At 40.5% G+C, this 23,093-nt stretch overlaps 2 non-coding genes across 2 annotated transcripts; both read left to right on the forward strand.

Moving 5' to 3' along the window:
• Window positions 1–6,779: 6,779 nt before the first annotated feature.
• Window positions 6,780–6,887, forward strand: LOC112788009 (small nucleolar RNA R71). The gene has a single exon (XR_003195390.1). It is a non-coding gene; the product is annotated as a small nucleolar RNA R71 (small nucleolar RNA).
• A 7,541-nt stretch (window positions 6,888–14,428) lies between these two features.
• LOC112787706 (small nucleolar RNA R71) lies at window positions 14,429–14,536 on the forward strand. The gene has a single exon (XR_003195103.1). It is a non-coding gene; the product is annotated as a small nucleolar RNA R71 (small nucleolar RNA).
• The last annotated feature ends 8,557 nt before the right edge of the window (window positions 14,537–23,093 follow it).

The raw sequence follows: 23,093 nt of genomic DNA on the forward strand, positions 1-23,093 counted from the left end.
GAATGGCCACTTCTGTGATGGGGACTTGCTTTTGCCGGACATAAACAGACTGTAGGGTCGGCATGTAGAAGTTGGAGTAGAACTCAACTACCCAAGAAAGATTGACCTGCCTTGGCTGTCTCCGTAGGAAACCCCATTGTCTTCGCTCAATTTGCGGCTCAACAAAGGTGGCAATATTGGACGGGAGGATAAGAAGGTATTCATTGTTATAGTTCCTTTCTACCAGGATAGGGAACATCTGCTCACAGTAGCGATTGGAAAATCGCGCAGCGTCTTTTGCTGGAAAGGCTTTCTCCTTTTCGTCAACCTTTATTATCCTCTTGACTCGTTTTGTTGAGGGCTTGACTGCGGTGGAAGAAGGCTCTGCCACTAATGCTCTTTTAGTTCCTCTTCTTGCTGGTGGTTTGGAAGTTGCTTTCTCCTTTCCTTTCTTGGTGGCCATCCTGAAAGAAGGGAAGAGAAAGTAAATTAAATTCAAAGAGATATACAGCAAGGGAGGAAATGGAAAAGAGGGTGAATGATGCACAATAAAATGTAGATGACATTAACACATGCTCTCGAGTACATATGAAAAGCCATCAATGGAAAATAGCTAGTGCAGATAAAAACAAGTGAATGCAAGGTGTTTATTGGCATGCTGGCAAAGGGCATGAGTAGCATAGACCAAGCATTACTTCGTAACAAACCATCACGTTTGTATTGACAATTGAATTCAATTAATAAAATAATAAGGGAAAGTTGTGAAAAGCAAGCATTGAATAGTATAGCAATCATAGAGAAGTGCATAATGCCACATGAGCTTTTTCACAAACACATAGCATGCATGGTGAATAGGGTATAGAAAATATGAAGATGAACATGCAAGCAATCCCTTAAATAGGAGAAAAATAATTGTCAAATAATTTGCAATAATCCACAAGCATATAATGAGGGATGATGACTCAAAAGGTTTCTAACACCATGTAGAGAAAAGAAAAGAAGAAGAAGAAAAATAATAATGAAAAAATTGAAAAGAAAAAGAAAAGAAAAAGAAAATAATAATATATATACATAATATAATAAGAATGATAGAAAAGAGAAGAAGGCAGAAGAAGGTAAAACCTTGTTAATGGTGGTGAGAGAGATAGAGAGTGAAAGGTGAGATAGAAAGGGGAAGGGGGAAAGAAGAAATAAGGAGGGAAAAGAAAAATCTGGATTTGGGGGAGAGGAAGATAAGATATGTGGCAATTTTAGGTTGAGCTGTGCGGTGCATGCGACGCGGCCGCGTGGGGCACGCGTTCGCGTGGGTGTGCGTCAGGTAAGGGGACGCGATCGCATCGGTCGCGCGGTCGCGTGACTTGTGTTACGCTACTGGCGCGAGTGCAGCCTCGCTCCAGCACAACTCTCTGTTCAATTTATTGTAATTGCCAAAATTGGGTGACGCGATCGCGTGGGTCACGCGATCGCATGAGTGTGCGTTATAAAATGGGTGACGCGGTCGCGTCGGTGATGCGATCGCGTGACAAGGATTGTGCTTCCAGCACCAATCCAGCATCACTCTCGCACAGAATGTTACTGTGCACCCTTTTACGTCGAAAACTCAGAGCACGCGGCCGCGTGGGGCACGCGGTCGCGTGGGTTGATTTGTGCCATTGGCACGCCTCCAGCCATGCTCCAGCCGGACTCTCTGTTCATTTATTTTTTTCTCCACCCCCTCTGCGACGCGGATGCGTCGTTGATGCGATCGCGTCGCGAGGCGAAAAACCCCTTTTCTTTTTTTTTTCTTTTTTTTAAAGAAATATAAAGATACGTAAGTGAAAGAGCACGAAAGCACTAATAAAGAGAAGAGTTATTAAAGAAGAAAAACTATAAGTGAAGAAAAGAACGATCATACCACGGTGGGTTGTCTCCCACCAAGCACTTTACTTTAACGTCCGTAAGTTGGACGCTCCACTAGCTCAATCTGCTGCTATGTGGGGATCTTCCAAGCGGAAGATTTCCAGCTCTTTATTTTTCTGCACCTTCTCACCATGCTACAGCTTCAGGCGTTGGCCATTAACCTTAATAAGTTCAGAGCTTGAAGGATGGCTTAGGTGATAAACTCCGTACGGTTCAGCCTTCTCTACTCTGTATGGACCTTCCCATTTTGATCTCAACTTACTGGGCACGAGCCTTAGTCGAGATTTGTAAAGGAGGACAAAATCTCCAGGTTGGAACTCTTTCTTTTTGATGTTTTGATCATGCATAGCCTTCATCTTTTCCTTGTATATTCTGGAGTTCTCATAAGCTTTTAGGCGAAGGTTCTCCAGTTCCTGCAGTTGCAACTTCCTTTCAGTTCCGGCATTCTCAATTCCCATGTTGCACTCCTTAACTGCCTAGAAGGCTCTGTGTTCTATTTCAACTGGGAGATGACAAGCTTTTCCATAAACCAAGCGGAAGGGACTCATCCCAATGGGTGTCTTGTATGCTGTTCTATATGCCCACAGTGCATCTTGTAGCCTGGTGCTCCAGTCTTTTCTATGAGGCTTTACTATCTTTTGCAAGATACGCTTAATTTCTCTGTTCGACACTTCGGCTTGCCCATTAGTTTGGGGATGGTAAGCGGTTGCAACTTTATGGATTATCCCATGCTTCTTCATCAATCCTGTTAGTCTCCTATTACAAAAATGGGTGCCTTGATCGCTCACGATCGCTCGTGGTGATCCAAAGTGACATAAAATATGGTTTCTCACAAAGGAAACAACAGTGTTAGCATCATCAGTGCGGGTAGGAATTGCTTCCACCCATTTAGAAACATAATCCACAGCTAACAATATATAAAAATATCCATTAGAATTTGGAAATGGACCCATGAATTCAATGCCCCAAACATCAAAAATTTCACAGAAGAGCATATATTATTGAGGCATCTCATCCCTCCTGGATATATTACCAAATATCTGGCATGTGGGGCAAGATTTACAAAACTCAGCAGCATCTCTAAAAAGAGTAGGCCACCAGAATCCGCAGTCTAAGATCTTTTTGGTTGTTCTTTGAGGGCCGAAATGCCCTCCACTCTCAGATGAGTGACAGGCCTCTAAAATGGACTGGAATTCTGATTGAGGCACACAACGTCTAATTATCTAGTCAGCGCCACATCTCCATAAATATGGGTCATCCCATATATAATATTTAGACTCGCTTTTCAGCTTGTCTCTTTAATGTTTAGAAAAACGTGGAGGAAATGTGCGGCTAACTAAATAATTGGCAACAGGTGCATACCGAGGGGTCACCTCAGATACTGTTTCCAGGTTGTCAAAAGGAAAATTATCATCTATAGGAGTAGAATCATCTTAATATGTTCAAGGCGACTCAAGTGGTCTGCTACTAAATTCTGATTACCACTCCTATCCTTTATTTCTAAATCAAATTCTTGTAACAGCAGTATCCAACGTATAAGTCTTGGTTTGGATTCCTTTTTAGCTAATAGATACTTTAGAGCTGCATGATCCGAATACTCTACTACTCTAGTACCAAGTAAATAAGCTCAGAATTTATCCAGAGAAAAAACAATAGCAAGAAGCTCTTTCTCAGTAGTAGTATAATTGGACTGGGAAGCTAAAGTCTTAGACGCGTAGGCAATAACAAAAGGATCCTTACCTTCACGCTGAGCCAGCGCTGCTTCTACTACATGGTTGGAAGCATCGCACATGATTTCAAACGGCTGGCTCCAGTCTGGTCCTCTCACAATTGGAGCTTGAGTTAGAGCAGTCTTCAATTTATCAAATGCTTGTTTGCAATCCTCACTGAACTCGAACTCTATATCCTTCTGCAGTAATCTGGATAAGGGAAGTGCCACCTTACTAAAGTCTTTAATAAATCTCCTGTAGAAACCTGCATGGCCAAGGAATGAACAGACTTCCCTCACAGAAGAGGGGTAAGGCAAACTAGAAATAACATTTACCTTTGCTGGGTCTACAGAAATGTTATTATTAGATACCACATGTCCTAATACAATCCCTTGTTTTACCATAAGGTGGCATTTTTTGAAAATCAATACAAGGTTTGTATTAACACATCTATCTAATACTCTAGATAATCCCTCTAAGCAAAGGCTAAAAGAATCACCATAAACGCTAAAATCGTCCATAAAAACTTCCATACAGTCCTCAATAAGATCAGAGAAAAGACTCATCATGCACCTTTGGAAGGTAGCTGGTGCATTGCACAAGTCAAAGGGCATTCTCTTATAAGCATAGGTCCCAAAAGAACATGTAAAAGTAGTCTTTTCCTGATCCTCAGGAGCTATATGAATCTGGAAATAACCTGTGTAACCATCTAAAAAGCAATAATATGATTTACCTGACAGGCGATCCAGCATTTGATCAATGAATGGAAGTGGGTAGTGATCCTTACGGGTAGCTTGGTTGAGACGCCTGTAATCAATGCAGACTCTCCAAGCATTCTGAACTCTAGTTGCTATGAGCTCTCCATGCTCACTCTTCACTGTAGCGACTCCAGACTTCTTGGGCACCACTTGAACTGGGCTTACCCATTCACTGTCTGAGATGGGATATATGATACCTGCTTCTAATAGTCTGGTCACTTCCTTTTTGACAACTTCCAAGATAGTGGGATTCAATCTTCTTTGAGGTTGATGGACAGGTCTTGCTCCCTCTTCTAAAAATATTCTGTGCTCGCATACTTGAGGGTTGATTCCCACTATGTCTGCCAAACTCCACCCAATTGCCTTCTTATGCTTCCTCAGTACATCAAGTAACTACTCTTCTTGTTGAGAAGTCAGTTCCCTTGCAATAATAACCGGAAGCTTCTGCTCATCCTCAAGATAAGTATATTTGAGATGTGGAGGGAGAGGTTTCAATTCTAACTTTTGATCATGGGCGGGCTCTGGATGATCTGGGGCTTGTGAAAATGGCCAAGTGCTCCCATTGTCAGTTAAGAGGGTCCCCACACTTGGACCTTGTCCAGTGTGCCTCTCTTCAAACTCTTCCTTTTGAACTTCAGCCACACTTTCGTCTATGACATCACACTGGAAGATAAAATGATCTTCTGGGGGGGTTGTCAATGACTCCATTCAGATTGAAGATTATTGTGCGGCCATCTATTTCAAAGGAGTATGTTCCTGAAAAAGCATCCAATTTGAATTTTGATGTCTTTAGGAATGGTCTTCCAAGTAGAATTGATGATGGCTTACCTGAATCATTGTGGGGCATCTCCAAGATATAAAAATCAGTGGGAAATGTGAGCCCTTTAATGTTCACCGAAACATCTTCAGCAACTCCAGCCACTGTAATAATGCTTTTATCTGCTAACACAAAACGAGCTGCTGACCTTTTTAAGGGAGGAAGCCTCAAAACATCATATATAGACAAATGCATTATACTGACACATGCTCCTAAATCACACATGCAATCATAAATTACTACACCACCAATAGTACGACTAACTATGCAAGGACCTAGATCACTACATTTTTCAGGTAATCCTCCCACTAAAGCAGATATAGAACTACCTAAAGGAATAGTTTCTAATTCGTTAATTTTGTCTTTATGGATACATAAGTCTTTTAGAAACTTTGCATATTTAGGTACTCGCTAAATAACATCAAAAAGGGAAACAGTTACCTCAACCTTTTTGAATATCTCTACCATTTTAGGATCGGGTTCCAGCTGCTTCCTGGGCTTCCTTGCAAGTTGTGGAAATGGAATAAGAGTAGTGTTGTCTGTGGTGTCTGCGCCTTTTGGTGCTTTCTTCTGTGGTTGAGTTATCTCTTCTTCAGCTATGTCCTGTATATCCTCTTCCTCTTCAACATCTTCGATTTCTACCACCTCTTCAGCTGAGGCATATTCTGGTGAGCTTGGTTCCTCCTGATTCCTCTCCTGCAGTGTGGTTCCGGACCTCAGGGTGATAGCATTAATGCCTCCCTTTGGATTGGGTAATGGTTGAGAGGGAATTCCAGTGGTGCTTGAAGGTTGGTTACTGGAATTTTGTGCTGATCCAAGCTGTGTCATAAAGGCTTACAGAGTAGAGGTGAGACCATTCAGACTGGCGTTAATACTATTCATGACGTTACTTTCCATGGTCTATTGTCTTTTCTCAAAAGATTGTAGTAGATCTTCATTAGAAGATAAAAAAGAATGAGTAAATTGAGAGGTTTGCTGCTGATTGTTCTGTGGTCCTTGGTTTTGCCTCAGGTGAGGTGCTTTGTAAGGTTGATTTTGCTGCCTGTTGTTGTTATTATTCCACCTCTGATTTTCCTGATTATCTCTGCCTCCCCTGTTATTGTTGTCCCTCCAATTCTAGTTTGAATTGTCCTGCCATCCATGGTTATTATTTTCACCTTGATTGTACCCTTGGTTGGGGCGATCATAGAAGTTGTGAGTGGATGCCACCATGTTGTCTTCTTGTTGGAGCTACAGGCATTCATCAGTGTAATGGCTATAATCAGCACAGATTCCACAAATTCTTTGTGGGACTAGTTGTTGGTTTTGCTGTGGTGGAGGAGGTTGAGCTTGCTGAGCTTGTTGATTCAACTGCATTTGCTTCAGCAAGTTGGTCATTTCATAGATGCTTTGAGTTAGAGCAGCAGTCTCTCTGCTAGAAGATACTTCTGCAACAGCTTTTGAACGGCCTTGCTTCTGTCTGTGGTTCCTAGTAGATTCAGCTAAATCACTGATCAATTGCCAAGCTTCATCAGTGGTCTTGTACTTCTTCATAGACCCGTTGCTGGCACTTTCCAATGTGGTCTTATCTTGGGGCCTCATACCCTGTGTGATATAGCTGAGTAGCACGATCTTGTCAATCATGTGGTGGGGGCATGCTTCCAGAAGATTATTGAAGCGCTCCCAGTATTCAAAGAGAGTCTCATTGTTATCCTGAACAATTGTGGAGATATCCTTCCTCAGTTTATTAGTAACTTCAGATGGAAAGAATTTCTCCAGAAACTCCTTTCTGAGTGTATCCCAGTTGGATACATTTGCTAGAGGCTGAGTGTAGTACCACTCTCTTGCTTTTCCTTCAAGAGAAAATGGAAAAGCTTTCAGCAGAATTGAAGTTTCATCAGTGCTATCACGCCTGACAGTAGAACAGGCTACCTGGAAATCTCTCAAGTGCTTGATAGGCTCTTGAGCAGGTAGGCCATGAAACTTGGGCATCAAATTTAGCAGTACGGTCTTTATTTCAAAATCTGTAGCTACCGCTGGATGATGCGCTTGAAACGGTTGCATTGTAAAATCAGGAGCTCCTTCCTCCTGGATGGTAACTCTCCTAGCTGCCATGTTTTCTGCACGTAAAACAACTGAATCAGTAGAACGGGGGCTGGTTTCTTCCTCAGATTCACTTTCAGATCTGCCCTCAGAGCGGGCTAACCGACACTGTTCTTGCCTTATTCGTGAAATTGTCCTTTCAATTTCAGAATCGAATATTAGCAAGTGCAGATCAGGAAGTGAACGCGTCATTTGACGGAAGAAACATGCAGCTCATAATAGCAAAATAAAATAAAATGCAAATAAATAAATTCTAATTAATAAAATTAGCACTATATTGCAACTCCCCGGCAACGGCACCAAAAATTGATGAGACGCAGAAGCTGGTGAATTAAAAATTATTAAAATGGTTACGTTGCAAGTATAGTTCTTAACTCACCGAAAATCTGCCTATCAATTTAGAAGTATGTCACAGAGAGTTTGAATTAAAAATTACTGGGAGTTTTAAGTCCCAGGTCGTCTCCCAACGAGTTGCAGAAAAGTGTGCTATCTTATTAATCTGATGTTCGAAGAAGTTGAGTTGGGTAAATTGGAATTTAAATTGAGGAAATTTAATTAATATGAATAAAAGCCTTGACTGGGAGTTGATTGGTTGGAATTTCTACTATTGATGGAGTGATTGTAAGATTAATTTATAATTAATGGTTGTTCTGTTTGGTTATCCTTCACTAAGTAAGGGAAAGTCAAACAAGCTGGAATGCCAGATCTGTTCACAAGTTGCAACCCACTTAGTTCAAAGGGATTGGCGTTGGTGACAGGATAGCAATCCAACATTTAACCCAATTAAAAATTTTTCTTCAATCCTTCCAACTCAAGAGTTCCTTTTAATCAACTCCCCATCAAGTGAGGAAACTACTCATGCATTGTAAATAAAGAATTCGTAGCACATGAAAGGGAATTAAAAGAAAACATGATTATTGGAATTGAAATTGAATTAAAAAGAAATAATCCTTGCATTAAATAATCATAAAAATATCTGAATGACAAAATTGAACAACGCAAAGAACATGGAAGAATAAAACCAAGTTGAGAAAACAAACTAGAATGACGTAGTCTTGATGAGGAAATAACCCTTCTCAATGTTCCAATGCTAAGACCAATTAAAAATTAAAATTCTAGAACCTAGAGAGAAAAACCTAAGAGAGTAAAACTAGATCTAAAATCGTCTCTGAATGAATGTGTTATTTATTTCTGCATGTTCTCTTACTCTAGTCTGCTGTTCCGGGCCAAAAACTGGGTCGAAATAGGGTCCAAAACCGCCCCCAACGAATTCTGCAGATTATGCAGATCGCACATGTCACGCGATCGCGTCATCCATGCAGACGTGTCATTCGCGATTTTCCTCGCCACGCGTTCGCGTCGTCCACGCTACCGCGTCGCTTGGGTTTTCCAATCCGCGCGGCCGCGTGAACCATGCGGCCGCGTCACTGCGATTTGCTATCCATCGCGTGGTCGCGTAAGCCATGCGACCGCGTCACTTCTCGCTGGTTATCTCCTCAAATTCTTGTGTTCCTTCCATTTTTGCTAGCTTCCTTTCCAATCTCCAACTCATTCATGCCCTATAAAGTCTAAAACACTTAACACACAGATTACGGCATCGAATGGAATAAAGGAGAATTAAAATTGAATAATTAAAGTCTCTAGGAAGCAGTTTTCAAACAGGTAATAAATTCCGGGAAGAAATCTAATATGCATGTTAATTTAATGAATAAGTGGGTAAGGATCATGATAAAACCACATAATTAAACATAATATAAACCATAAAATAGTGGTTTATCACACGCCTTCGATACCAAGTGGCACGCCCAGCCCTTGCTTTTGGTCCTCTGTGCATTGGCGTGCCACGCCTGGTTGCTCAAGTGGCACGCTCAGTCTTCAATTGCCTTCAGCCCCTTCTCTGGATTGTTGTACCAGCGTGCCATGCCATGCTGCTCAAGTGGCACGCCAATGGGTTTGTGAATTCTTCAAGCTTGGCGTGCCACACTTGGGTTCTCAAGTGGCACGGCTAAGTGACTTCTTGGGGCTGGCGTGCTACGCCTTCAACACCAAGTGGCACGCCATAGTGAAGGTTCTTCTTGGAATGGTGAGTTGGCGTGCCACGCCCCTTTGCTCAAGTGGCACGGCCATAGTAGTTGATGAGTTAGGCGTGCCACGCCCAGGTTGGCGTGCCATGCCCTTTTTGTGTCCTCCATTGTAGCTCTCTGGAATTTTGTATCAGCGTGCCACACTCATTCTCTGGCGTGCCACCCCCATATGCATGCTTTGAATCTCTTCTCTGGACTTTAGTACTGGTGTGCCACTCCCAGCTCCTGGCATGCCACGCCAGTGCGTTTTTGTGGCGTTTGCTTCAAGTGTCATGCCAGTTTCACACGCCCAGCTTCTTGTTTGTCTTCTACCCCATTTTTGATGCTTTTCTCACCTGAAATTCATCACAACTCATCTCAAAGTAGTATACCATAATATTCATCAAATAATGCATGAATTGTACTGATCAAATGAGATTTATGCTCTTTTATGGTCTTCTTTATGCAAGAAAGAAGGGTAGATGATGCATGTCATCAATATTCATCTCTGAATTTCTTTGGTGTGCAACACCAAACTTAGCTCTTTGCAATGTAGAGAAGTTTTCTTGACTCTTTTATTGACTAGCTATGAACAGAAAATTACCTTTGGTTGGGTTGCCTCCTAACAAGCGTTCTTTTAACGTCACTAGCTTGACGGTTAGCTCTCTTAGTTGAGTCTGTGTTTCATCTTGGGCCTTTCCTTCATATCACCCAGATAGTTCTTGAGCCTTTGAACATTTACAATGAAGGTTTCCTGTGATTTCTCTTCCATAATTTCTATATGTCCATAAGGAAAAACCTTGGCGACAAGAAAAGGTCCTGACCACCTTGACTTTAGCTTCCCAGGAGATAACTTTAGCTTGGAATTGTAGAGGAGCACTCTCTGTCCTTCTTCAAAGCTTCTTGGTGCCAACTTGAGGTCATGTCTTTCCTTTACCTTTTCCTTGTAAATTTTGGCATTTTCATAGGCTTGGGATCTGAATTCTTCCAATTCTTGCAGTTGCAAAACCCTCATTTCACCAGCAGCATCGTTATCAAAGATTAGCAGCTTGAGGGCCCAGAATGCTTTGTGTTCAAGCTCCAATGGTAGATGACAAGCCTTCCCATACACCAATTGAGATGGTGACATCCCTATTGGTGTTTTGAAGGCTGTTCTACATGCCCAAAGAGCATCATCCAACTTCTTTGACCAATCTTTTCTCGAAGCTCCCATCGTCTTTTCTTATATTCTTTTTAGCTCTTTGTTGGATATCTCTGTCTGCCCATTTGTTTGGGGATGGTAGGGTGTGGCAACTTTTGTGCTTTACTCTATACCTCAGGAGGAGACTTTCCAATGGTCTGTTGCAAAAATGGCTTCCTCCATTACTGATAAGAGCTCTAGGCACCCCAAATCGGCTAAAGATGTTCTTTCTGAGAAAGTTCATCACCACCTTAATATCATTTGTTGGAGTTGCAATGGCTTCTACCCATTTTGATACATAATCTACTGTCACCAAGATATATTTATCTGAGTATGAGGTTGGGAATGGTCCTATGAAATCAATCCCTCATACATCAAATAATTCAAGTTCTAAGATGAATTGTTGTGGCATTTCATTTCTTTTGGGTAGGTTCCCTGCTCTTTGGCATTCATTGCAGTGCTGTACCATTTCTTTCGCATCTTTGAAAATTGTGGGCCAAAAGAATCCACATTGTAGTACCTTGGCTGCAGTCCTTTCTACTCCAAAATGTCCCCCATAGCAAGAACCATGACAATTCCATAAAACTTTCCTTCCTTCTTCCTCTGAGATGCATCTTCTAAGTATTCCATCTGAACATTTCTTGAAAAGGTATAGTTCATCCCAAATAAAGTACTTGGCATCATTAGTAAGCTTCCTCTTCTGATGTTTGTTGAATTCTAGAGGCACCTCCCCAGTGGCTTTAAAGCTTGCAATTTCTGCAAACCATGGTGCCTTGTGAACCAACATTAGTTGCTCATCAAGGAATCATTCATTTATATTCAAGTTGTGTGTGCTTCCTTCTTCACAGGGAATCCTTGACAAGTGATCTGCCACCTTGTTCTCCACTCTTTTCTTCTCTTTAATCTCAATGTTAAACTCCTGCAGCAACAAAATCCATCTTATCAGCCTTGGTTTTGATTCTTGCTTGGCAAGTAAATATTTCAATGCTGCATGATCAATAAAAACAATCACTTTAGATCCAATGAGATATGATCTAAACTTATTAAATGCAAACACTATTGCCAGTAGTTCCTTTTCAGTAGTTGTGTAATTTCTTTGGGTTTCATTTAGGACTTTGCTGGCATAGTATATAACATGCACTAAGTCGTCTTTCCTCTGTCCTAAGACTGCCCCAATAGCAACATCTGATGCATCACACATCAATTCAAAGGGCAAATCCCAGTTAGATGGGGCAATGATAGGTGTTGAGGAAAGCTTTTTCTTCAGAGTTTCAAAAGTTAGCATGCAATTCTGATCAAATACAAAAGGTGTATCACAGATAAGTAAGTTACTCAAAGGCTTGGCTATTTTTGAAAAATCTCTGATAAACCTTCTGTAAAATCCAACATGTCCTAAGAAACTCCTAATTGCCTTGACATTACTAGGTGGAGGTAATTTCTCAATTAATTCCACCTTAGCTTTGTCTACCTCAATGCCTTGGTTAGATACCTTATGACCAAGAACTATTCCTTCTGTCACCATAAAATGGTATTTTTCCCAATTCAAAAACAGATTGCTCTCTTGACATCTTTTCAATACAAAGGCGAGGTGATTTAGGCAATTAGGGAAGGAATCCCCAAATATTGAAAAGTCGTCCATAAAGACTTCAATGAATTTTTTAATCATGTCTGAAAAGATAGATAACATGCAACATTGGAAAGTTGCAGGCGCATTGGACATCCCAAATGGCATACGCCTGTAAGCAAAGACTCCATATAAACAATTGAATGATGTTTTCTCCTGGTCTCTTGGATCAACCACTATTTGATTGTATCCTGAATAGCCATCCAAGAAGCAATAATATGCATGTTCTGCGAGCCTTTCTAGCATCTGGTCCATGAAAGAGAGTGGGAAGTGATCTTTTCTTGTAGCTTCATTAAGCTTTCTATAATCAATGCACATCCTCCATCCTATGACAGTTCTTCTTGGGATGAGTTCATTCTTTTCATTGGGCACCACAGTGATGCCTCCCTTCTTAGGAACCACTTGGACAGGGCTCACCCATGAGCTATCTGAAATTGGGTAGATTACCCCTGCCTGCCAAAGCTTCATAACCTCCTTTTACACTACTTATTTCATGACTGGATTCAATCTTCTTCGTGCTTGAATGGAGGGCTTAGCATCTTCTTCCAACAGGATCTTGTGCATGCATATGGATGAGATTATCCCTTTCAAATCAGCAAGGGTCCATCCAATGGCATCTTGATGCTTTTACAGCACCTTAATTAACTCACTTTCCTGTTCTTGACTGAGAGCAGAGTTGATGATTATTGGATAACTTTCATCACTTTCCAAGCATGCATACCTGGGAGTGGGAGGTAGTGCCTTCAATTCAAGCTTGGGTGCTCTTTTCTCTTCCTTATTTTCCTCTGGTGCACTTGGGATAGATGCCTCAGTTGATTGGATTTCTACAGCTTCCATGTTTAATGTGGAATCCTCTTTTGTCACCTCTTCACATTCTTCTTCAAAAGTTTCTTGTACCACAATTTCTACTGCATCCAACCTCATACACTCTCCTAGTGACTCCTGTGGGTAACTCATGGCCTTAAATACATTAAACATCGTTTTCTCATCATATAGCCTGAGGGTAAGCTTACCCTTTTGTACATCAATGATGGCTCCAGCAGTAGCTAAAAATGGCCTTCCCAAAATTTTTGAAGCCTTAGCTTCTTCCTCCATTTCAACACTACAAAGTCAGTTGGAAGATAAAGTCTCCCACCTTTACTAACAAATCCTCTACTACTCTATGAGGGAATTTCAATGATCGGTCTGCCAATTGGAGAGCCATTCTTGTTGGTTTGGCTTCCTCAATCTTCATTCATTTCATCATTGCTACAGACATCAAATTTATGCTGGCTTAGAAATCACATAAGGCTTTCTCCATAGTGATTTCTCCTATGATGCAAGGAATTTGGAAGCTCCCTGGGTCCTTCAATTTTTGGGGCAGTTTGTGTTGGATGATAGCACTACATTCTTCAGTCAACACCACAGTTTCATCATTCCTCTAGCTTCTCTTCTTGGTCATTAATTCCTTCAGAAACTTAGCATAGAGTGGCATCTGCTCTAGTGCTTCAGCAAAGGAAATGTTGATCTGAAGTTTCTTGAAAATCTCCAAGAATCTGAAGAATTGGCTGTCCTTAAACAAGTATCCAATTTGTGATTTAAGTTTCTAAATGGTAGCATCTTGATTTTGCATATTGGATCTCACTTCCACCTTGAAAATTTTCATGTCTTGAGACTCCTTGCAAAGGTTGGTGAGCATAGTTTCAATCTTGGATAGCTTATCTTCAGATGGTGGATGGGGAATTGAGTGTTGAGGCTAATTGGCTTGGGCTTGATATGGTGGCTGAAAAGAATTATTGTAAGGGTGTTAATATGATCTTGGATTGGATTGTTGGTAGGTGTACTGGTTGGGATTATGAGGTTTCTGATCTTGGCCTTGGTTTTGTTGGTTTCCCCACCCAAAGTTTGGGTGGTTCCTCCAACCAGGGTTATATGTTTTAGAATATGGATCATGAGCTTGCCTAGATGAATTTATAAGGTAATTGGCTTCCTCCCAGTTAACTCCTTCATCTATGTCCAACTCTTCTTGAGGTGATGGTTGAGTATGGATGACTGCAGCCTGATTTTTCTCTATTTGCTTGGTCAAATCAGCTAGTTGCTTAGTGATCATCTTATTCTGGGCCAGGATTGCATCCATATGGTTTAATTCCATGACTCCCCTGTAGTTGCTTCTGTCTGAGGCATAAAAATACTCATTGTCAGCCACTGTCTCTATGACATCAATCGCTTCTTCAATGGTCTTTTTCTTGTTAAGGGAGCCTCCAGATGAGTGGTCTACAGCCTTCTTTGATTCATAGGAAAGCCCTTCATAAAAGATATGCAATTGCACCCACTCATTAAACATATCAGGGGGACATTTCCTTGTCAAAACTTTGAATCTCTCCCAGGCTTCATATAAGATTTCACCATCCTGCTGTCTGAATGTCTGCACCTCAGTTCTCAGTCTATTCACTCTTTGAGGAAGGTAGAACCTTGCTAAGAATCTATTCACCACATCCTTCCAGGTTGTCAAGCTTTCTTTGGGAAATGATTCTAGTCATTTGGATGCTTTGTCCCTCAAAGAAAATGGAAATAGTAGCAATCTATATGTGTCTTTTTAGGAATGTAGTGAGATGCTGATTAGGGTCTTCTTGGGCACTTCCTTTGAAAGAACAATTGTTTTGCACGAGAGTGATGAGCTGAGGCTTCAATTCAAAATTATTAGCACGGATGGTTGGCTTTTGAATGCTGCTCCCACAATTCCCTGGGTTTGGATTGATGTAAGAGCCTAGAACTCTCCTCTCTTGTCCAGCAGGGTTGGCTGCACCTCCTGTGGCATGATTGTTCACCTCTCCTTCATGATGGTTTTCCATATCATCCTCCATTTTTATATCGAAGTCTTCCTCCTATTCCTCTGCACCAATAGCCCTCTTTCCTCTTGCTTTCCTCCTTAATCGAAGGAAGGTTCTTTCTGGTTCACTGTCAAAAGAGGTTGAAACCCCTCTTCTACCTGTCATACAAGTACCAAAACAAGTAGCAACCAGCAAGTGAAGATTTCACAGTTAATGGAAAACTGTGGTTAGAGCAATTGATGCAATTAATCAAATAGTTAATGAGTCAGTAGATTAGTTTTGCTAGAAAGTAAGGAAATAAAGAGAAACAAATAAAATTGCAGAAAGTAAATGAAACAGCAGAAATTGAAATTCAATTAACAAAATAAAAGAAAAATTCTCAATCTAGTTATCCTCCAATTTAGTAATTCTCAATACAAAATCAATCGCTGGCAACGGCGCCATAAACTTGATGTCGTGAAAACTGTCTCTCAACAATTTTCTACCGGCGAGTGCACCGGATTGTCGTCAAGTAAAAACTCACTATAGAGTGAGGTCGAATCCCACAGAGATTGGTTGGTTGATCAACATTAATTGGAGAATTATTCTAGTTGAACTAAATCTGAATTAAAATTTGAATCGCAGGATATAAATTGGCGGGAAACTTAAATTGGAAGAAATTAAAGGAACAGAAATTAAATTGCAGACTAATAAGGGCAGGAACTTAAATTGCAAGTAATTAAAGTGCAGAAGCTTAAATCGCAAAAAATTAAATGAGAATGGGGATTATGCATGATATAAAAGAATAGAATGTAAACAGAATGGGTAAGATCAGAATAGGGGATTCATTGGGTTTCAGGAGATATTGAACTCTCCGGATCAAACCATTTTTATCTCTTCCTCAATCAATGCATTCATTAACTTTGCTTGGAAATCTTAGATGATTGGATCCCAATGTCTTGGCTCACCAATCTCTCTAAGCATGAACAATTGCCCATCGTCTTGATTTAATTGCTCATGGGAAGAGTTAAAGTTTGGCCATTAATTATACCACACAAATTCATAGATCAAAGTATTGGTAGGATTAAATATCACGATATTCATCCAACCCCCAATCGAATCCAATGTGAGAAAGAAATTCTAGCATGAATTCCTCGTCCCTCTCTCAAGGATAAGAGGAATTCCAATTATGGATAGCTTTTCTATCAAGACAACTATCTAATTGAATTAAGATTGAAAGCTTTCTAACAAAAATCAAGAGAAAAGAAAGAAGAAGAAGATGAAAACTATTTTTGATCCATTGAATTACAACAGAGCTCTCTAACCCAATGAAAGGGGTTTAGTTGTTCATAGCTCTCAAAATGGAAAATAGAATTGAAAGATACATTGCAGAAGAACAAAAATTGCAGAGAAAGTAAAATTGAATTGGGCAGAGTTTCAGTATCAGTCTCTAAGCCCCCCTAACTAACTTGAACTCTAAGCTATTTATACACTTTCTTCCATTGATCTTCAGTCTTTGAATTGGGCTTTTGGCCTTAATTGAAATGGGTTGAAGTTGCTTCAATGCTGTTGAGGAGAGATGTGCTTTGATTTGCAGAGTTCTGATGTCCACGTTTGAGTCCACGTTTGAGGGCAAACGTTGAGTCAAACGTCCTTCAAAGAAAATGAATTTTGGATGTTTTTAGCAACGTTTGACTCAACGCTGGAGGTGTTTGGGGTCAGAATGCTCATCCACGCGTACGCGTCTCCTACGTGTGTGCGTGGATACAAAATCCCCAATTCCAATTTTGAATCATTTTCGCGTATGTTGGCCTCAACGTTGGACCAACAACGCTCCCTCCAACGTTAATTCATCCATGCGTGCGTGTCACCTACACGTGCGCGTGGATTGCCAAATTTTACACTCAAGCATACGCATAGCATACGCGTGTGTGTCGATGCACTTTTTCAAAATTAAGTTTTAGAGCTCAAATCGCATACGTTGGCCTCAATGTTGGACTGGCAACGTTCCCTCCAACATTGGCCTATCCACGCGTGCGCGTTACTTATGCGTGCGCGTGGATTGTCAAAAATTCACAATCCACGCGTGCGCTTATAGCACGCGTACGCGTCGCCATAGTTTTTCTAATTTTCCAGAAAGCACTTTGTACCAAGCGTTAGAGGTAACGTTGGCTCACTAATACTCCCTCCAACATGGGTATCAGATAATTATGCAGAAGATCCCCTGTTTCATTCCTCTCAACGTTTAAGGCAACGTTGGTGGTCCAATCTTGGCCACCAACGTTGCTTCCTCTTCATCCTTTCCATGACCATTCTTCAACCTCCTTCCATGCATTTCTTCACCTGTCATCAATCAATACATGCATCAAAGCCTTCCTAAAGTCATGAGAAATCTCATCATTCTTAGCACACAAGTAATTATGGCATAGTCCTCATGAAATTGCATAAAAATAACCATGGTTAAATGAATCTAGGCATACATGAATTTTTAACCCAATTGCTTATTTATAGCTCAAGAAAGTGTATAAAATATACTAAAAACAAAAGAAAAAGGCTAGTGAAACTAGCCTAAGATTCCTTAGCATCAGCAAACAGTGGTGATGAGTAAAGAGTGTAGTGCACTTATCCAAAAGGAGTTGCCCACAAAGAGGAAGGATCCAGGGAGTTTTCACATCCCTTGTGCTACAGGGGACACAATAATTGACAGAGGGTTGTGTGATCTTGGAGCAAGTATAAATCTAATGCCCTTATCTCTCATGAGGAAGCTGCAAATCAATGAGTTGAAACCCACAGATGTGATCCTTCAACTGGCTGACAAAACCCAGAAACAAGCACTAGGAGTGGTTGAAAATGTGCTAGTGAAGGTGGGAAAGTACTTCCTCCCCACAGATTTTATTGTTCTTAAGATGGAAGAAAGCTATCTTCACCCAATCATTCTAGGGAGACCATTCTTGGCCACAGCACGAGCACTTATAGATGTTGAGCAAGGAGAGTTGATATTGAGAATACATGATGAACAACTCAACTTCCATGTCTTCAAACCCTCACATGAAGCTGAACAAGAGAACAAAGAGTTGAAGGACGAGCACAAGGAAGTGTTCTTATAGGAAACAAGCAATGAATCACAAGCAGAGCCTCTGGAGACATCCTTGGAAGAAAAGCAAGAAGCTCAAATGATACAGCAACTAAAGAAGTCCAAGAAGGAGCAGAAACCACAAGATCCACAAGGGACAATCAACCAGAACCCTCCTGACACAAGAATCATTGAAGCACCACTTGAAGGAGAGAAGAGAATTGGGAGAAAGATATTAAGGAGATAGAGAAACAAGAAGATCCCTATAGAGGACTTTTCTCCAGGGGACAAAGTGATATCTATCTATTACCCACTGATCCCACCTCATCTTCCTATAATTCCATCTCAGCTGCCCCATGTGTACACAATCAATAGAATCCTTTCCTTGGAGCATGTAGAGATTCTCAAAGAAGCAAGTGGAGATAGATTCACTGTGAGAGGAGAAGACCTGTGACATTACCAACCACCCTGACAAAGGTCAACCGTCAAGCTAATGACGTTAAAAAAGCACTTCATGGGAGGCAACCCATGCTTTATATCCTTTCAGTTTGATTTTTTATTGTAGTTAATAAACTAGTACTCATGATGATTGATTCTAGTTTGACAAACACTCAATTGAATTTTTGCATGTAGCATATAGTGGATAGCAAGTTTTGTGTTGTGACACACATAGGATGATACAAAGATTCATACTATGTACATCCTAGGAGCTTTGATAAAAATTTTTCTTGCACCACATGATCACAAACTACGTTTGCTGTTCATTAAGGTTAAACGCATAACTCATAGGAAGTCAAAGTGATTCAATTTCACGAGTAACGTTTAGATTGTTAGTTGGTTATTGAAATTTCAAAAAGTAGTTAAGTATATTTAATTTTTCCTGCCACCATATAAGACTTAAATTTTGTTTTTTTTCTTTTATTGTTTTGCATAGGAAATGAAGGAAGGGATTATATGAAAATGATAAGACAAGCCAAGGAGGGAGGTTTAGCCACTTCATGAAGGACTAGGCACATGTCCTCAAATAGAGCTCTTTGGGATGATTTGCCATGCAAGCATTGGAGGAATCAATGTGTCTTAACTTCTAACCTTGGAGACCAATCCCAACCACTTCATAAAGTGGTGATCCTTGTACTCACATCACTTCATTTATACACCATCCATTCTCACCCTCCAAAATCAATCTCTACCATTCAATTACCCACCACCTCCTAATATAAATTACCTCCACTTCATATAACCGAAAATATCTCTTACTTTTACACTCCACTTCTTATTGTATTACAAGCCATCTGCATACTCTTTTTACTTTGGCTACTTCCTACCATCAAACTTGCACTCCCTTCTTTCCTAGTTATCATATTGATCACTGATTTACTCTCTACCTCAACCCACCTCATTCACTAGACTCACCATACTCCTTTATACCTATGTATTCGGTTCTTCACCCATGGCACAATCAAGTTCCAAAAGAAGAAAGGGGAAGGAACCTATGGAGCAAGATCCCTTTGATGAAAGGAAATTTAGAACCTTGCATCATGCACTACAATTTGGAAGGATGGCAGACAAGGAGATTGTACATGAGCTAGCCTTTCAATTCAGAGAGAATGAATGCCCAGAAATCAGGGACAAAATTGAAAGGAGAAGGTGGGAACTCCTCTGTGATCCAGCCACAAGAGTGAGTGCAACCCTTGTCAGGGAATTCTACGCAAATGCAGTTAGAGAAGATAAGAATTGTGACTCCTACAAGAGTTATGTGAGGGTGGTGGTGGTGGATTTTAGTCCAATGTCCATCTTGAGAGTTCTTAAGCTACAGAATGTGCCATTTGAAGAAGCTTGCTACCAATCAAGGATAAATAGTGCTCCTAACCATGAGGAAATTATAGGTGACATATGTGCTGCAGGGGCGATTGGGTGAGGGACTCTAAGGGGGCACCTAAGTTTATTAAAAGAGGAGACTTCATCCTGGAGGCCAAAGGTTGGTTCGAGATAGTGAGGAGGTCTATTCTTGCTAGCTCGAACAATTCAGAAGTTAACGTCAGGAGAGCAACAATTGTGCAATGCATAATCAAAGGAGGGAAAATCAAGGTTCACGAGCCTATAGCTCAAGGCATTTGAAATATGGCCGAGAAAAATGATTCTGAAGCTCGACTTGGCTATCTCAGCACTATCTTCCGCCTGTGTGAGAGGGCTAGGGTGGTGTTTGAGGATAATGACACTGAGTAGGTAACAGTTGGTAAACCAATCACTCCTCGACGAATGAACTATATTGTGCCTGCTTAAACTCAATGAAGGCCCCAAAGAAAGAAAAGACCAATGCCACAATCCTCTGAAGGACAAGCCTCAGGAGAACAAGCCCCATTCACCTTGGACATGAGCCAAGTCCAAGAGGCCATTGCCAGCCTATCAAAGCAATACCTAGAGAGCCAAGAGCAACAGAGAAACCTCCAAGTACAAATGATGAAACGACAAGAAGAATTACACTCCCAATTGATGGATCATTGATGAGGGAAAAATGATTCTACACAAACTCACCGGCAAGTGTACTGGATCGCATCAAGTAGTAATAACTCACAAGAGTGAGGTCAATCCCATAGGGATTGATGGATTGAGCAAATTTATTATGGTGATGAATTTAGTTAAGCGAATATTTGATGATTTGGGGTGAAATTCGAGTAACAATCAATAAATTGCAAGAAAATAAAATGCAGGAGGTAAATTGACAGAATTTTAAAGTGCAGAAGGAGTAAATTGCAGAAACTTAAAGTGCAAGAAATTAAAAGAGCTGAAACTTAAATTGCAAGAAAGTTAAATAACTGAAACTTAAAGTACAAGAAATTTAAATTGCTGAAACTAAATTGACAGGAAACTTAAATTGCATGAAGAATAAAGGGATTTGGGTGCTGGAAATCAAAACAGAACTAGAAAATGTAAAGTGCAGTAAACTAAAGAACTCTCAGATGAAGAAATTCAAATCAGGATTTCAGTACCAAAATAGAAATGTAACATTGCAGAAGAATCAAAACAGAATGAAAACTTAGATCAACTTTAAAATCCTAAAAGAGAAATTGACAATTGTAGAAGAGTAACAAAAATAGAAAGAAAATTTAGATCTCAATTGCTCTCTTAACAAAACAGAAAAGAAATTGCAGAAGAAAGAAAATCAGAAAGTAAACTATGATCAGATCTCCAACTTATAAAACTATCAAAGGAAAAATAAAAGAGAACTCCAAGATGAAACAATTCAGAAGAATTATTCAATCCGAAGTCAAAAGACCCAAAAAACAGAAAGTAGAAGTTGCAGAAGAGAGAAAACAAAACAGAAAGGAAAACTCAGATCTGATCTCAATTCTAAAATTCTAAAAGGAAATTTAAAGAGACCTCCCTATGAAATCAAATTCCACTCTATTTATACACTTTCCAATTCTGGCTTTCAGTGCTTGGAGTGGGCTTTTTGGCCTTGTATCAAGTGGATCAGAGTTGCACTTGTTGCTGCTTCCAGGGGAACATTGCGTTCTCAAAGTGAGCGCAGCGTTCATTCCCCCACGCGGGCGCGTCACCTGCGCGTCCGCGTCCCTTTGTGCTTTTTGCTCATCGACGCGTACACGTCACATATGCGTGCGCATCACCATCAACTTCAGCTCCAAACATGCTTGCGCGCCCCTTTCACATGTACGCGTTTTCAGTAGCGTTCTCTTATTAAGCGCTACGTTTGCTTAGTGAACGCTTCCCCACACGTGTGTGTCATGTACACATGCGCATGGGTAGCAAAATCTCAATTCAGGCTTCAACGCCAGCCACGCTTGCACGTGTTTTGTCCCAGTGCACCATCGACGCGTGCGCGTCAAGCATGCGTGCGCGTCAAGCACGCGTGCGCGTCAAGCACGCGTGCGCGTCAAGCACGCGTGCGCATCGATTGCAGAACTTTGCCTCCAATTTTGATTCTTGCCGGAAAACGCTGAGTAAATGAACGTAGCGCTCTCTTTGAAAACGAGCGCCAAACACTTCCACGCGTACGCGTCATGCATGCGTACGCGTGGTTCTTCAAAATTTGCCCCTGACGCGTAAGCGTCCATGCGCATGCACGTCGCTTACTGAGCCACTACAAGAAAAACACCCATTCAGGTACACTTAAAAAGTGTAGCCAAAAGTAAAAAAAATGATGCCTTAGGCTATGGCTACGCTTTCTGGGCTACGGCTACGCTTTTTAGGGTGATTCCTATTCGGCCGTTGTCTATTCTCAAAGGCTACGCTTTTCTGCACCAAGGGCTACGCTTTTGGCGTTTGGGAATAGGGTGCGCTTTTTAGGTGATGCTATCCAGAACAAAAGGCTACACTTTTCAGCTTCCATTTTTGCCAGAATAGGCTACGCTTTTCAACGCTACTGCATCACCTGTAAAGCGTAGCCACATTTTATACCATGGCTACTTTTTATAAGTGTAGCCTTAGGTCCCTCATTGTTTTTTTTAATTTTCTGTATATATATATATATATATATATATATATATATATAATATTCTAATAATTTTTTGTGCAATATAATATTTAATAATATGATTACATATATAATTCTGTATTTTTAATTAAATGAGTTAAATATTATAAAATAAAAATAAATACACAATTATACTAAAATAAAAAATATTCTAGCAAAGCACAGTAAATACATTCTAAAGATTCACAAGCATTATAATACTATAGTATATTAGTACATAAAACAATAGATCCAACTATCCAATTGAACAATCATTCAACAATAGAGAAAAAAATGAAACATGTCTAAAGTCTAAACTACTAATTTCCATGTATCAATGAATATAAAGAGGATTACAAATTAAGTCTAAAATTAAAATAAATAAAAGAAAAGAGAATAAACAAAGACTTTAGTGCCCTGAGTACTAAGTTCCTATCAGTTGTGTGTACCTGAAAATCATTTGAACATACCCCACAAAGAAAGAGGGTTTTTTTGTTGGAGCCACTTATGTTGCCTGCTAGTGCCTTTACAAAGTGCTGAATAAATTCAGAGTGCCCTTCATAAGTGGCGGCAGTAATGAGATTACCATCCACCACTGTTGCTGGTGTCTGGTTCAACCCAATGAGCACCAGAGGCAACCGGTGCT

The sequence above is a fragment of the Arachis hypogaea genome, chromosome 20 (assembly GCF_003086295.3).
Source record: "Arachis hypogaea cultivar Tifrunner chromosome 20, arahy.Tifrunner.gnm2.J5K5, whole genome shotgun sequence".
NCBI lineage: Eukaryota > Viridiplantae > Streptophyta > Magnoliopsida > Fabales > Fabaceae > Arachis > Arachis hypogaea.